Source organism: Bos grunniens, chromosome 12, assembly GCF_055505025.1.
Source record: "Bos grunniens cultivar Pamir isolate PY7600 chromosome 12, Bosgru_T2T1.0, whole genome shotgun sequence".
Taxonomy (NCBI): Eukaryota; Metazoa; Chordata; class Mammalia; order Artiodactyla; family Bovidae; genus Bos; species Bos grunniens.
In genome coordinates, this window is record NC_141176.1 from 85,183,326 (window position 1) to 85,196,889 (window position 13,564).

A 13,564-nucleotide genomic window follows, 5' to 3' on the forward strand; every position below is an offset into this window, starting at 1 on the left:
CAGGGTTAATTTCCTTTAGGATGGACTGTTTTGATTTCCTTGGAGTCCAAGGCATTCTCAAGAGTCTTCTCTGGCACCATAATTCCAAAGCATCATCTTAAAATATGAATAGTTTAATTACCAAAAGTCTCTAATAGCAAATTGTTATCTGTGTCAGTTTCAGGAACTCCTCGTATTAACTCAAACTTCTAACATTCAGTTAGAAAAGCATATGTAAATCAGGTGGGCAGAAAGAAGAGACAGTGGAGGCTGAAAACAACCTTCATCTCTGTCATTGGATGTATTTCGGATTTATGCTTAGAGATTCACATGCCCACCAACTTGAGAGCTTTGTTGTAAATGTTTTTCCCCTAAGTACCGTTGACTTATGTCTCCCTGTGCCTGTCCTGACACCCACTTTGTAATCCCACACAGGGGGACTGGTCATGTAGACTCCTTTGCCAATTCACACATGTACTGATGCTCCTCCAGCCAAATCCACGTCATCCAAGATGAGGACTGCACCCTCCCTTGCACAAAGACAACGTCCGCCAGCCAAGCGGAGTTACACGGAAACCGAACCTACCCCTACGAGGTGTCTTCTTTCCCTTAAGAGCTAGAAGAGGCTGGTCAAACTAACAATGACAAGAGCCCTGCAATATCAGGGCTCTGAAAGCAGAAAGAGCCGCAGAAGGGAGAGGCGGGGAGATTAACAGCACACAGATGGACGCTTGTGATGGAGACACAAAGATGGGATCCAAGGAGTCTGGAAGCGAAGGTAAATCAATTTTAGGACAGATGTCGGCTGGTAAAGATGGAGCCAAGACAGTCAGAAGCAACAGCTGAGGATTCTCTAGGCAAAAAGCCCAAAATGAGTTTGAGGGGAAATTAGCATGTTTAAAGGGGTAACTTAGAACTCACTAGTTCTAACATGGTTGCTGTTTGTTGTTGGTTAGTCATTAAGTCGTGTAGGATTTTTTGTGCCCCCATGGACGTAGCCCACCAAGCTCCTCTGTCCATGGGATTTCCCAGGCAAGAATACTGCAGTGGGCTGCTATTTCCTTCTCCTGACCCAGAGACTGGACCTGCGCCTCCCGCTTGGCAGGTGGATTCTTTACCAAATAGTGTTTGGTCCTAAGTTCATCTTCATCAGGTGGATGGTACAAAGAGCATCGGATGTGTTCTTAGACTTACTTTAATTACTAAATTACCCCTGCTTCATTGCATGAAGGATTTCATAGTGGCAATGATGTAGGTATTGAGCAATGGAGAATTTTCTGCTATAGCAGTAAACAAGGGTGTCACAATCATCAGCCTTTGCAGCCCTCCACTTTGAGCCCTGAGGGAACTCAGGGCTGAAAAGAACACCTGCCTTCTAGCAGCCATCAGAGTGCAGGCACTCCCTGCTTTGAGCGTTAAGGAAACTCATGTGAAAACACAGGATACTGGCCCCGGAGAGTTGAGGTGCATATCAAAGGAATGATCTCAGAGAGCCCTGGCTCTTGCCTCTTCTCAGAGAAAAGCCCTAAATCCCTGGACATATCCAGTTTCTTTAATTAGCTGTATCTTTTGATGTTCCCAAGTACTTGCCCTTTGTTGCAAAACTCCTACATTTCCTAGCTCCTCCCCTTGCAGAAACAGCTTGGAGCAATTTCTCAGAGCTCCCTGAAATGCTGTTTCATGGGCTGAAATAAAACTTAACTCTCGTCTCTGACATTAGGCCTTTTTTTTTTAATCAGCAGTATCCATGCCAAACAGGCATGTTGTCTTAAGCTCTGCCTTTCTGAGCTTCATACAGAGATTTGTAATATATCATCCATAGATGTTTATGAAAATGTCTGTAATCGCGGGGAAGCCTCATGCTCAGTTGTGTCTGACTCTTTGCGACCCCATGGACTGTAGCCTGCCAGGCTCCTCTGTCCGTGGGATTTTCCAGGCAGGAATACTGGAGTCGGTTACCATTTTCTTCTCCAGGGGATCTTCCCAACCCAGGGATCGAACCCGAACCCAAACCCGAGTATCCTGTATTGGTGTCTCCTGCAGGCAGATTATCCCTGGCCTTCAGTAAATGTTGTTTTTTGTAGTTGTTGTTATTGTTTTGGCTCAGACTAGGAGTTCAGATTATACACAAAAGTTAAAATCAGAAAGAACTTTTAATGTGGAGACACTTCTGAAGACCTAGGGGGAGTTGAATACAGATGAGGAAGCCATGGGGTTGTAGTGAACTCAAAGAGACGCCGCCAAGATCCCACTGCAGGAAGCACTGGGTCCCAGCTGCTGGCTGTGAGGTCACAGGCAGCCTCTGCATGTCAGCCCTATGAAATGGAGTCTTTCCTGCCACAGCAATAAACAAGGATGCCACAGCCATCAGCTGTTCTGGCCCTCCAAATGTGAATTTCTGAACCCACAGTGCGCCCAGGCAAAAAAAACAATGCCTGTGATCTGGTAGCTCTCAGTCTGCCACCACTCCCCACTATGAGGAGGAGTGAAGCATTCGAAAAATCAGATCACAGGATGCTGGTCCCAGATAGCTGAGATAATCATTAAACGAATGATTTCAGGAAGCCCAGATTCTTGCATCTTCCCATACATATATATAGCACAACAGGGCGATATATTCCTTAACTTGAGATTTCCTGGTTTTCTTTTGGTGTTCAGACTACCTGCCCCTTATTATAAGCTTCTATATAACCTGATTCCCCATCCCTCACCCCAACCTCCACCCTCCCACCCCACCCCCACTCCCCCGCCATTGTTTAGAAGTAAATTTTCAGCTTATTGTCAAAAACCAAGCTATGAAAAACCTCCTTTGGGGTTCAGCTTTGTTACACTCTTTTCTGACTTAGAGTGGAAAGTGATTTTTCTGCTGAGATAATATTTCCATGTGTCCGCATCAATTTTTATCTCAGGAGTAAATCTTTTCAGATATTTGGTGAAGAAATTCTCCTCTTTGATCATTTCACTCTGTAATTAAAACAGTGACTATTTTTAGCTAGCAAAAACAAGTCCTTACCTTGTATTTAAAGACCCTGCATCCTCCAGAAATAGACGGTAAATGTGAAACACCTCACTAAAAAAGAAATGTAAGGAGCATCTCGTTTGGAGAGTACACGTTCCAAAAAAACTGATTCAATGACAAAGTGAGGACGTTTTTAGCATGCCTTCCCAGCTGAGACCAAACAGATGCCTTCCCGTTTGAGGGGCTGCCACGGGGAATCTGAGCAGTCGTCATGTACGTATGCTCAACAGGATTCAGCGTAAACAACGGGAAACTGCACTCTGGTAGGAAATTGACAATATTAGATTGTTTCCTCGGATAGAGTCATACTTAGAAGTACAGGGATGGCTTGTTGTCTCAAAATTTTCATCTCTCTATTCAGAATGGTGTGTTTCCCAGGTGGGGCAGTGGTAAAGAACCCACCTACCAATGCAGGAGACGCAAGAGACCTGGGTTTGATCCCTAGGTCAGGAAGATCCGCTGGAGATCTGGACTACTGGAAATGGCAATCCATTCTAGTATACTTGCCTGGAAAATTCCAACGACAGAGGAGCCTGGCAGGCTGCAGTCCATGGGGTCTCAAAAGAGTCAGACACGACGGAGCACGCACAGGTACATGTAGACAGAATGGTGGGCTGCAAAGACGACATCCATAATGCCAGTCCTAGAAACCATTAATCCTAAATAGTTATGAGGTACCTATTGTGCACGAGACACATTGCTCAGAAAACCTAAGAGCCTATTGTATTAGACTTCTTGCAAGTGACCTAGCTCTTAACGCACGCAGTGCCTGGCTTTGCCTCACAGCCAGGAAGAGTCTGGCATACCACCTGCCCCCGCCAGTTTGGGTACCTCCCTCAATCCTCAACTAAGAAGGTTGTACATCCTGCGGAATCCACTGAAATGTCAAATCTGGGGGACAGGGAGGGTGGTCCCTCAGGAATGAAGGGCAGTAGAAGATGGAAATGACACAGGAACTGCTGATGGCAGTCCACAAAGGAGCACGTGCCAGAGATCTACACGCAAACGTCATGGCACAGTCGTCCTTCTGTGGTTCAAGGATGATTCCTCCAGCTGTTCCTGATACTTGAGTGTCTCCCCTCTGCTCCAACTAAAAAAAAAAAAAAAACAGTTCCATTACATCTTTCTAAAAGAGAAAGGGTCAATTAGAAGTAAAGGAGCATTCCAAGTTTACAAGGTTGGTTTTGTTTCCCTGGTAGCTCAGATGGTAAAGAATCCGCCTACAATGCAGGAAACCTGTGTTTGATTCCTGGGTCGGGAAAATCCCCTGGAGAAGGGAATGGAAACCCACTCCAGGATTCTTGCCTGAAAAATCCCATGGACAGAGGAGCCTGGTAGGCTACAATCCATGAGATAGCAGAGAGTCAGGACTGAGCAACTAACACTTTTCGTTTCTTTTGTTTATATACTTGACATAACTTCTTAGTTTTTGAAGCATCCCCTATGCTTTTTGTCCTCTAGCATCTATCAGACCAACATCTTCAGGGTGGTGCTCTGCTGAGATTGATTTACCAGAATTCACTCACTGGAACAGAATCACAAGTTACCCAGCAAAGTGGGACACCAGCCTGTAAAGGCCAATTCTAACCAGACGGTGGCACTGTTGCAAAGGCAAAGCTGAGTGAATAAACCTAACCGAATTGTCGGATAAGGAACGTTTCCCAGAATTCACACACACAGACACGGAAATAGAATTAAAGCTTGTATATGACATTTTTACCCCTGTTAAGAATAATTATAACTGTAGAACTAAACACATATTTTAACCTTGTGACCACTGCAGCACGCTTTCCTACAATGTGTAGCTTTGCAGTTTACTTTCTTCTATCATCAGTTCTCAGTTGCAAATATCACAATCATTTAATCACTAAGAAACAATTGAAATGGTTAAAAATCGGGAATGTTTTTAAAAATTTGGTATATTCATGGGACTATATAAAGATCATGTATATAAATGTTTTAAACTCTGAAAATGAGAATAATGCAATGCTAGATGAAAAGTTTGCATATGAAATTCTAATCCATAGTAAAAGTCTAATTTTGGCTATTGGTCTCTATTTCAGAGCAGTGGAATGACAATGGTTTTAATTATAATCAAGGGTGCAATGAGGTATCACCTCACACCTGTCAGGCTATTATAAAAAATTTTAAAAAGAGAAGTGTTGGCAAGGATATGGCAAAATTGGAACCCTGGTACACTCTTGATGGGAATGTTAAATGATGCAGCTGCTATGAGAAACCGTTCGAAGGTCACTCAAAAAATTAAAAATAGAACTACCAGATGCTCCGGGAATCCCACTTCTGGGTATATATTCAAAGAATTGAAATCAGGATCTTGACGAGACATCTATAGTCCCATGATCTTTGCAGCATTATTCATAATAGCCAGGATATGGAAACAACCAAATGCTCATCAACAGACGAATGGATACAAGAAAAGTTAGTGAATATGTTGTCATGCTTCTAGTCGCTCAGTCATGTCTGACACTTTGTAATTCTTTGAGACTGGAGGTGTATGTAGTCAAAGCAAATTAATTTTTAAAATTCTTTTTTTATTATTTTATTTTATTTTTAAACTTTACAATATTTGTATTAGTTTTGCCAAATATCGAAATGAATCCGCCACAGGTATACCTGCGTTCCCCATCCTGAACCCTCCTCCCTCCTCCCTCCCCTACCCTCCCTCTGGGTCATCCCAGTGCACCAGCCCCAAGCATCCAGGACCGTGCATCGAACCTGGACTGGCGACTCGTTTCATACATGATATTATACATGTTTCAATGCTATTGTCCCAAATCTCCCCACCCTCTCCCTCTCCCACAGAGTCCATAAGACTGATCTATACATCGGTGTCTCTTTTGCTGTCTCGTACACAGGGTTATTGTTACCATCTTTCTAAATTCCATATATATGTGTTAGTATACTGTATTGGTGTTTTTCCTTCTGGCTTACTTCACTCTGTATAATAGGCTCCAGTTTCATCCACCTCATTAGAACTGATTCAAATGTATTCTTTTTAATGGCTGAGTAATACTCCATTGTGTATGTGTACCATAGCTTTCTTATCCATTCATCTGCTGATGGGCATCTAGGTTGCTTCCATGTCCTGGCTATTATAAACAGTGCTGCGATGAACATTGGGGTACACGTGTCTCTTTCCCTTCTGGTTTCCTCAGTGTGTATGCCCAGCAGTGGGATTGCTGGATCATAAGGCAGTTCTATTTCCAGTTTTTTAAGGAATCTCCACACTGTTCTCCATAGTGGCTGTACTAGTTTGCATTCCCACGAACAGTGTAAGAGAGTTCCCTTTTCTCCACACCCTCTCCAGCATTTATAAGTAGTAAAAAAAAAACCTACCTGTCCATGTTAAGTTTCACCAACAATGGAGCAAGCTGTCTGATCTATTTACCTCGAGAAAACAGGTGTTTAAGGTCTCTTTACTACATGCCTCGGTTGATTTTTTTTTCTATTTAGTTATTTTCTTTCGGGCTGAGCTGGGTCTTCATTGCTGCGTGTGGGCTTTCTCTAGCTGCTGCTTCGTTTCAGTGCGCGGGCTTCTCTTTGCCGTGACTTTTCTTGCTTTTCTTTGATTCAGTGAGCATGGCGCTCCAGGCACTCGGGCTTCAGTAGCTCCATGGCACGTGGGATCTTCCCGGGCCAGGAATGGAAGCAGTGCCCCTTGCATTGCAAGGCTGACTCTTAAATCTTCCCTGCACCACCAGGGAAGCCCAGCCTCAGTTGATTTTTACAGATCATTTCTTACAAACTAAATAATCCTTTTTTAAAAAAACTGATTTGCCTGCTCTCTGGAAGTCTTACCTTTTGGTGGCGGGATGCCACATGATATGATTGGCCCCCACACACTGAGTCACTAGGGCATCCGAGCCAGCTGTAATAGTAATATTATACAGTAATAGTAAGTAATAGTGATCATTTGATTATTTATTGTCTCTGTGGAAGGTACTTTTTCTCATTTAACCCTGATAAAACCTTCAGATTTGTAGTTGAGGATACTGAGGCCTTCTTAAAGGTCATGAAGCTAATCAGTGGCAGAGCCAGTCCCCCGAGGCAAGATCCCTTAGCTTCTAAGTGCTTTTGCTGGCAAATTCTTGGCCTCTCTCCATCGAGTCAGGAAACTTGGGCTCATAATTATGCTGTCTGTGCTTAGTCCTTCAGTCATGTCTGATTCTTTGTGACTCCATGGACTATAGCCCACCAGGCTTCTCTGTCCATAGGGATCGTCCAGGCAAGAATACTGGAGTGGGTTGCCATGCCCTCCTCCAGGGGATCTTCCCAACCCAGGGATCGAACTCAGGTCTCCTGCATTGCAGGAGGATTCTTTACCAGCTGAGCCACCAGGGAAGCCCTGGGACCATCATTAGGACTGGCCTTTAATTGGATACTGAAACTAACAAGTTTTCCTGGCACTCTGAGTTTGGGCAGATGGATGGGACTTCAGAAATCCCATACAGGTGTGCAAATATCAAGAACTGCAGTGGTTGGGCTGGTCCGGCCTGTGCCTGCCCTGTCGAGAGAGACCCACTGCCTCCTGCAGTGACATCTCAGAGGGCAGGAACTGTCCTTGGGTAGTTCCTGCATTGCACAACTTAATTCATGTCTGTCCACGTAAGTGTGGTTTACTGTCCTGGGATTCAATGGGAGCAATGTGTTTGCTAACTGATACACATAACTAATAAGGGTGGAACAAAATAAATACCACATGCTCTGTTCTAGGTAAAGCTCTTTCAATTAAGTAAGACAAAATTCCAAAGACTATGAAATAAAAGTGTTTAATATAAGGAGGGTGGTTCAGTGGTAGAGAATCCACCTGCCAATGCAGGAAATGAAGGTTTGATTCTTGGTCCAGGAAGATGCCCTGGAGAAGGAAGTGGCAACCATTCCAGTATTCTTGCCTGGGAAATCTCACGGACAGAGGAGCCTGGCGGGCTACAGTCCAGGGGATCACAGAGAGTTGGATAGGACTTAATGACTAAACAACAACTTGGGGGGATCACCAATCAAACCAAAAGCAACAGCTCAGTGGGCTAGGGCTTTTCTGAGAATATGATAGTCCTGGATAATGGAGTGTTCTCAGCCCCCCAGCAGTGGGGCTCAAGAACCAACTTTCAAGAACCTCGGTCCAACCCTCCATCACACACTACATGCCGTCTGCTTCTTTCATCCGCCTGAGCACAGGACGACTCTTAGTCCCTTCAGCTACAGCCAGATAGAACATGGGGACATTCTTGCTGCCCACATAGTGGGGACCATGTGCCTTGTGTGAAGGGAAGCCTAAGCTCTCCCCATACTTCTTAAATCACGATCCATCTTAAATCCCCACCATCGCGATCTCCACAAATAATCAGTCCCAAACCACTGCATGTATTTTGTGTGGCCATTAAGTCTACCGGCTCCAAATGTCCTCTGGAAGCCAATGGATTCGCTATTCTTCCCATTTTCTACTGATTCTGCAGAAGGAAGGGGTGGTCTCTGGTCCCAGGGACAGCTGGTCAGAGGGGTAAAGAGCAGCCTGGTCCCAGAAACGAGAGAAAAATGGAGAGAGACTTATGCTGTGGCGTGTGCTTGTTTGCTGCTGCTACTGCTGCTAAGTCACTTCAGTCGTGTCCGACTCTGTGTGACCCCATAGACGGCAGCCCACCAGGCTCCCCCGTCCCTGGGATTCTCCAGGAAAGAACACTGGAGTGGGTTGCCATTTCCTTCTCCAATGCATAAAAGTGAAAAAGGAAAGTGAAGTCGCTCAGTCGTGTCCAACTCCTAGCAACTCCATGGACTGCAGCCCACCCGACCCCTCCGTCCTTGGGATTTTCCAGGCAAGAGTACTGGAGTGGGTTGCCATTGCCTTCTCCGGTGTGCTTGTTTACCTGCACTAAATATCTGCAGTTAAACGCATCTCATCTCTCCCAGTATTTATTTCCTTCCAAAGGCACCTCTCTCTCGTATGTGAAAAACTCACACTTGTCCTATTTATATAACACTGACTCTATTTCTCACGAACTGACAACTCTAGCCTTAGTATGCTAAGAGCACATACCCTGGGGGACATGTTTAAACTTTCCTAGATTAACTGATAATAAAATGTACTGTTTTGAAATTGATTCAAAATCTCCCCACACTCCGCCCCCCACCTCCCGCCCCGGCTGTAACTACAAAGGAAGGGGGCTCCGTTAACTCTTTCCCATTCAAACGAGTAAACTGAAGTCCGGAGAGGTTCACTGTCTTGTTAAAATGACAAACCAATGAACTAGGACTAAAGGTCAGGTCTCCAGATTCCTAAAGCCAGCTCCCAGTTCAGTTCAGTCGCTCAGTTGTGTCTGACTCTTTGCGACCCCACGGACTGCCACATGCCAGGCTTCCCTGTCCTTCACCATCTCCCAGAGCTTGCTCAAACTCATGTCCATTGAGTCGGTGATGCCATTCAACCATCTCATCCTCTGTTGTCTCCTTCTCCTCCTGCCTTCAGTCTTTCCCAGCATCAGGGTCTATTCCGATAAGTCAGCTCTTCGCCTCAGGTGGCCAGAGTATTGGAGTTTCAGCTTCAGCAGCTCACATCCACCTCCCAGTGCTAATTTCTGCGCGGGGGAGACATGAACGGCCCTCTGACATGGCCTACCCCACAGGCACATGATCTTCACCTTTTCAATTTTTCCAGGATTTTTCTCCCCACTTCCCTTTGCCCTGAAAGGCAAAACTGTACTAAATGTTCAGCTCCAGGCTCTGGGTTTATATCTACTCCAGAAATTCTTCACCCTACTGCTAGCCCTAGGAGGCCTACAAGCAAGTATTTTTCATATGTCGTCCAGATTTCCCTCAACATTCTCAGTAGGAGTCTTGATCCAAATTATCTAGTTTATTATTTCTCGTATTGAAGTTTCTTGGAGCTGGACCTGTGTTACATAGTTTAATTGAGTTCGGAAGTAGAAAGAATAGAAATAGAGAGGATGGCAAGTATCACTTAAAGTATTTAGACTCATATAAGTCTTAAGACTAAATGAATAGATATTATTTATATGTTGGTATAGTGAACGTTCGGTATGATGAACAAATCTTTTGAACTGAGGCATCTTTGGAACGGCCTTGCTATGGTTATAGAATTTCCCACATTATCAGTCCTGCCTGCCCATGCAAGAAGTCAGAACTTAATCTCCCAGCCTCCTTTACAGCTAAGCGCAGACCTGGGCCTTAAACTTAGAGGAGCACGTTGGTCCATCCGGCTGTGCCCTGGAGATTGTCCAGGCAGTGGGCCTGTTATGCGAGGCAAGGACGGTCTTTGCCTCCGGGGGGCGGCAGTGCTCAAGTCTGAAGCATCTGAATCACCTTTTCTCTGGTGTGAGCTGCTGTAATCCGCATCCTCCGAGAAGCAGATGCCAAGCCTGGCTTCAAGGAGCAAAGATGCTATCAGGGGAAATGCCTGCCCGAAGAAAAACGGTGAAGAGTCCACCAAAGGTTTGGGAGAGCCGTGAGGGTTTGCGAGCCCGACCCCTGAGTAAAGACGAGAACAGCCAGCGCTGGGTGCCCCGCAGCCTAGCGAAGGCTTGGCAAAGCCGCCGGGGGAGTCCTCCAGCCCCAGTCTGCTGTCAAGGAAGTTGCTCATCTTACAGGACCCGAGCGTCTCTCTCGTTCCTTCTCCCCCGCATCATCGCCCCGGGGGGGGTCGCCCACGGGAGGAGGGGCCTCGCTGGCAAACGGCGCTGAATCGCCAAGCCCGGCATCTGGACACGTGGGATGCTTTCCCAATCTCGGCGCGGCCTGGGATGCGATCAAAGGATATTCTGCAAATAATACGGTGCCACAATAGTTACAAAGCAGGTGAGTCAGGGGAAGAGATTGCTCTTACCCGCGCCTCTGCCTTGGTACGCTGAACACCCCCCGCCCCGCCCAGCCCCGCAGGTGATGCGGAAGGGAGGTGGGCCTGGGGACACCTGGCTCAGGGCTTCCCGCTCCGACAGTGCTGCGCGGGAAGGTGCGGGCGTCCCGCCTGGCACTTCACTCCGGATACCAGGCCTTGCCCTCCTGACCCTGCCGTGTCCCGTCCTCCCCTTCCTCCTCCTCCCCATTCCTAAGCCCTCGTTATGTTTATCTGTATCTTCATTGTTTCCTTCGGAGAGCCAATGATGGGTGAACCATTGAGCTGTTTGTCCGGTTGCGCAAACGGACTGAGCATTGAAAGAGTTGCCTTAGCTGGGAATGTCATTAAATCCAGAGAGCAGCCGGGGTCAAAACACAGAGTGAAAAATACTGGGGCTCCAAGACAAAGCATAAGACTTCGTCCTGAGTTCAAGTGATTTCAGAGGTTTTAAAAAGCAGTGGTCTTCAAACTGTGGTACAAAGTCCTGGATAACTTCAGTCCGATCAGTTTCCAGAGGCTTAAATGTCTTATCTCCTCTTTTCCAAATTGACCTGCTTGAAGACGTGCCTGTGATGGAAGGACATACCGCCTTCCCACCTGTTTCACAGCTGGGTCTCCCGCCTTAAAGATAAAAAGGCATTTTACAATGGGGCATCTCCTGCAGGTGAAATAGCTTCTTGAACATCAAATAAACGGATGATTTGAAAAACCGTCAGCAAAATCTTTAATCACAGCCCCAAAGCATGCATCTCGTGCATCTTTTTAAGACCTGCATTTTCAATAAGAATTTTTTGTTCTGTAATTTTTATCTTAATCAAATAGTAAAGCTTAGGATGTATATTGTTTTGATCAACCTGCCAATAATTGAAAGGTAATCCAAAAGAAAAATATTAACATTTTGATCCCAGGAAAATTTTTAAAATATTAACATACATATTTTTGTTGCAGATAATAAATGATCAATAGGGCTTTCCATTATAAATTACATTAGGATAAAATTCTGTGTAGAATGATAAAATTTCAAGAAGGAAGAGTGATGTCAAATGTCTGACTGAATTTAAATGGATATGTTCAGGTATATAAACTACAATGCTAAGTGTCAAACAACAACAGAGTATCAAAGAGTAACATTATTTAAAGAAGTTTAAAGAATGTCAATATTTACAAAATGTCAGATATTACATCCTTTATTCCTTGAGAGTATGATGACAAATTCTAAGTTATATTAAAACTATATAAGAGGGTACATAATCTTTCTAAAACATTTTTATGGGATACATAAGCAGAAGAAATTTTTTAAACACTGTTACAGGAGTCTAAAAAAAAAGCCTGCCACTTTGGTTTCATAGTGAACAGTTCATTCCCCATCCATTCATTGGGTGACACTCCAGCAGAGCTCAACTGGTGTGGTAGAGAAACATCAGAGACAGAATAGAGATCCAGCTTTTTCCTCGATTCATTTTGTGATCTGTGGCAGTCAGTAACCCTGTCTCTTTGCTCCTCATCTGTAAAATGAAACGACTGGACAACAGTTGAGCCTGGAAGCTATGCCACTGGCACTGTATGTTTTTACTGAATGTCTTCTGGGTTTGTCCTTCTCTTTTCTTTCTCAATCACTGTAAGTCCTTTTTGAGGTAACATAAACACAGTTGGGAGTAGGAAGGAAAACTTTTAACTATCCTGTTTCCTCTTCACTAAAGAGAATGTGCTTCTCTAAGACTTACAGAGTAGAATGAACGGGCAAGTAATCAATTCAAAGGAACTGCACAGCCTTTACGGTAATTTCTGAGACTTCATGGAGAATCCCCCAATCCCGTGAAGTGCAAACTGGTGTACATGGGATTTCCCTTGACACCGTGCATTCATAATCCGGAGTCCATGATAGAATCTGAGGGGTTCAAAAACTTGAGTAGAAAAAGATAAATACAGCCTAACTTCCACTAACCTTTTAGTTAAGTATTTCCTTCAATTGTAGATGTAGGTAATAACCAGAATGGTATTAGCATTACTGTTTGTTCCTGTGTCACCCATAAAAAATCAGCTTCTTGTCATAGTACAGGTCTCAAAATATTTATGCTCATTACTATTGTGCAATTACAGGCACTTATTAGATTTGGCACTAGCTCCTGTTTTTATGCAAAGAAGCATATGTATAACTACATACACACATGTATAAAACTATTTCTGTATAACAAAGTTGGTTTTCATATTTTGATAGCTATTCCAACATAATTTCTTTTGTAATTCTCTATATTATATTTTATGAGTTTAAAATTGTTCTGAGAAGCTGACCTTAAGGCTGACCAGATTGCCAAAGACATCCATCCTTGGCACATCCTCACAAAGACTGAGATTACCCTGGCATGAATACAGACAGAAAAATCATTAAAGGGCCACTGGGCCAGCATGGAGCAATTGATAGCAGCCCCCCTTATCTGGAAATTGCCAATTATGGCTCTATCAGGGTTTCCCTGGTGGCTCAGATGGTAAAGAAATTGCCTTCAATGCAGGAGACCCAGATTCGATGCCTGGGTCGGGGAAGATCCCCCCTGGAGAAGGGAATGGCAGCCCACTCCAATATTCTTGCCTGGAGAATTTCATGCCCAGAGGAGCCTGGCAGGCTACATCCAGTCCATGGTTCACAAAGAGTAAATAAGACTGAGTGACTTTCACTTTCAGCTGAGTGAAGAACCCTGAGG

At 44.6% G+C, this 13,564-nt stretch overlaps 1 long non-coding RNA gene across 1 annotated transcript; it reads right to left on the bottom strand.

The window, feature by feature from the left end:
* Nucleotides 1–10,005: 10,005 nt before the first annotated feature.
* On the bottom strand, nucleotides 10,006–13,564 carry LOC147362018 (uncharacterized). Its single transcript, XR_015138446.1, has 2 exons — nucleotides 13,158–13,564; nucleotides 10,006–11,486 (listed from the first exon to the last, which is right to left on the bottom strand). It is a non-coding gene; the product is annotated as an uncharacterized LOC147362018 (long non-coding RNA).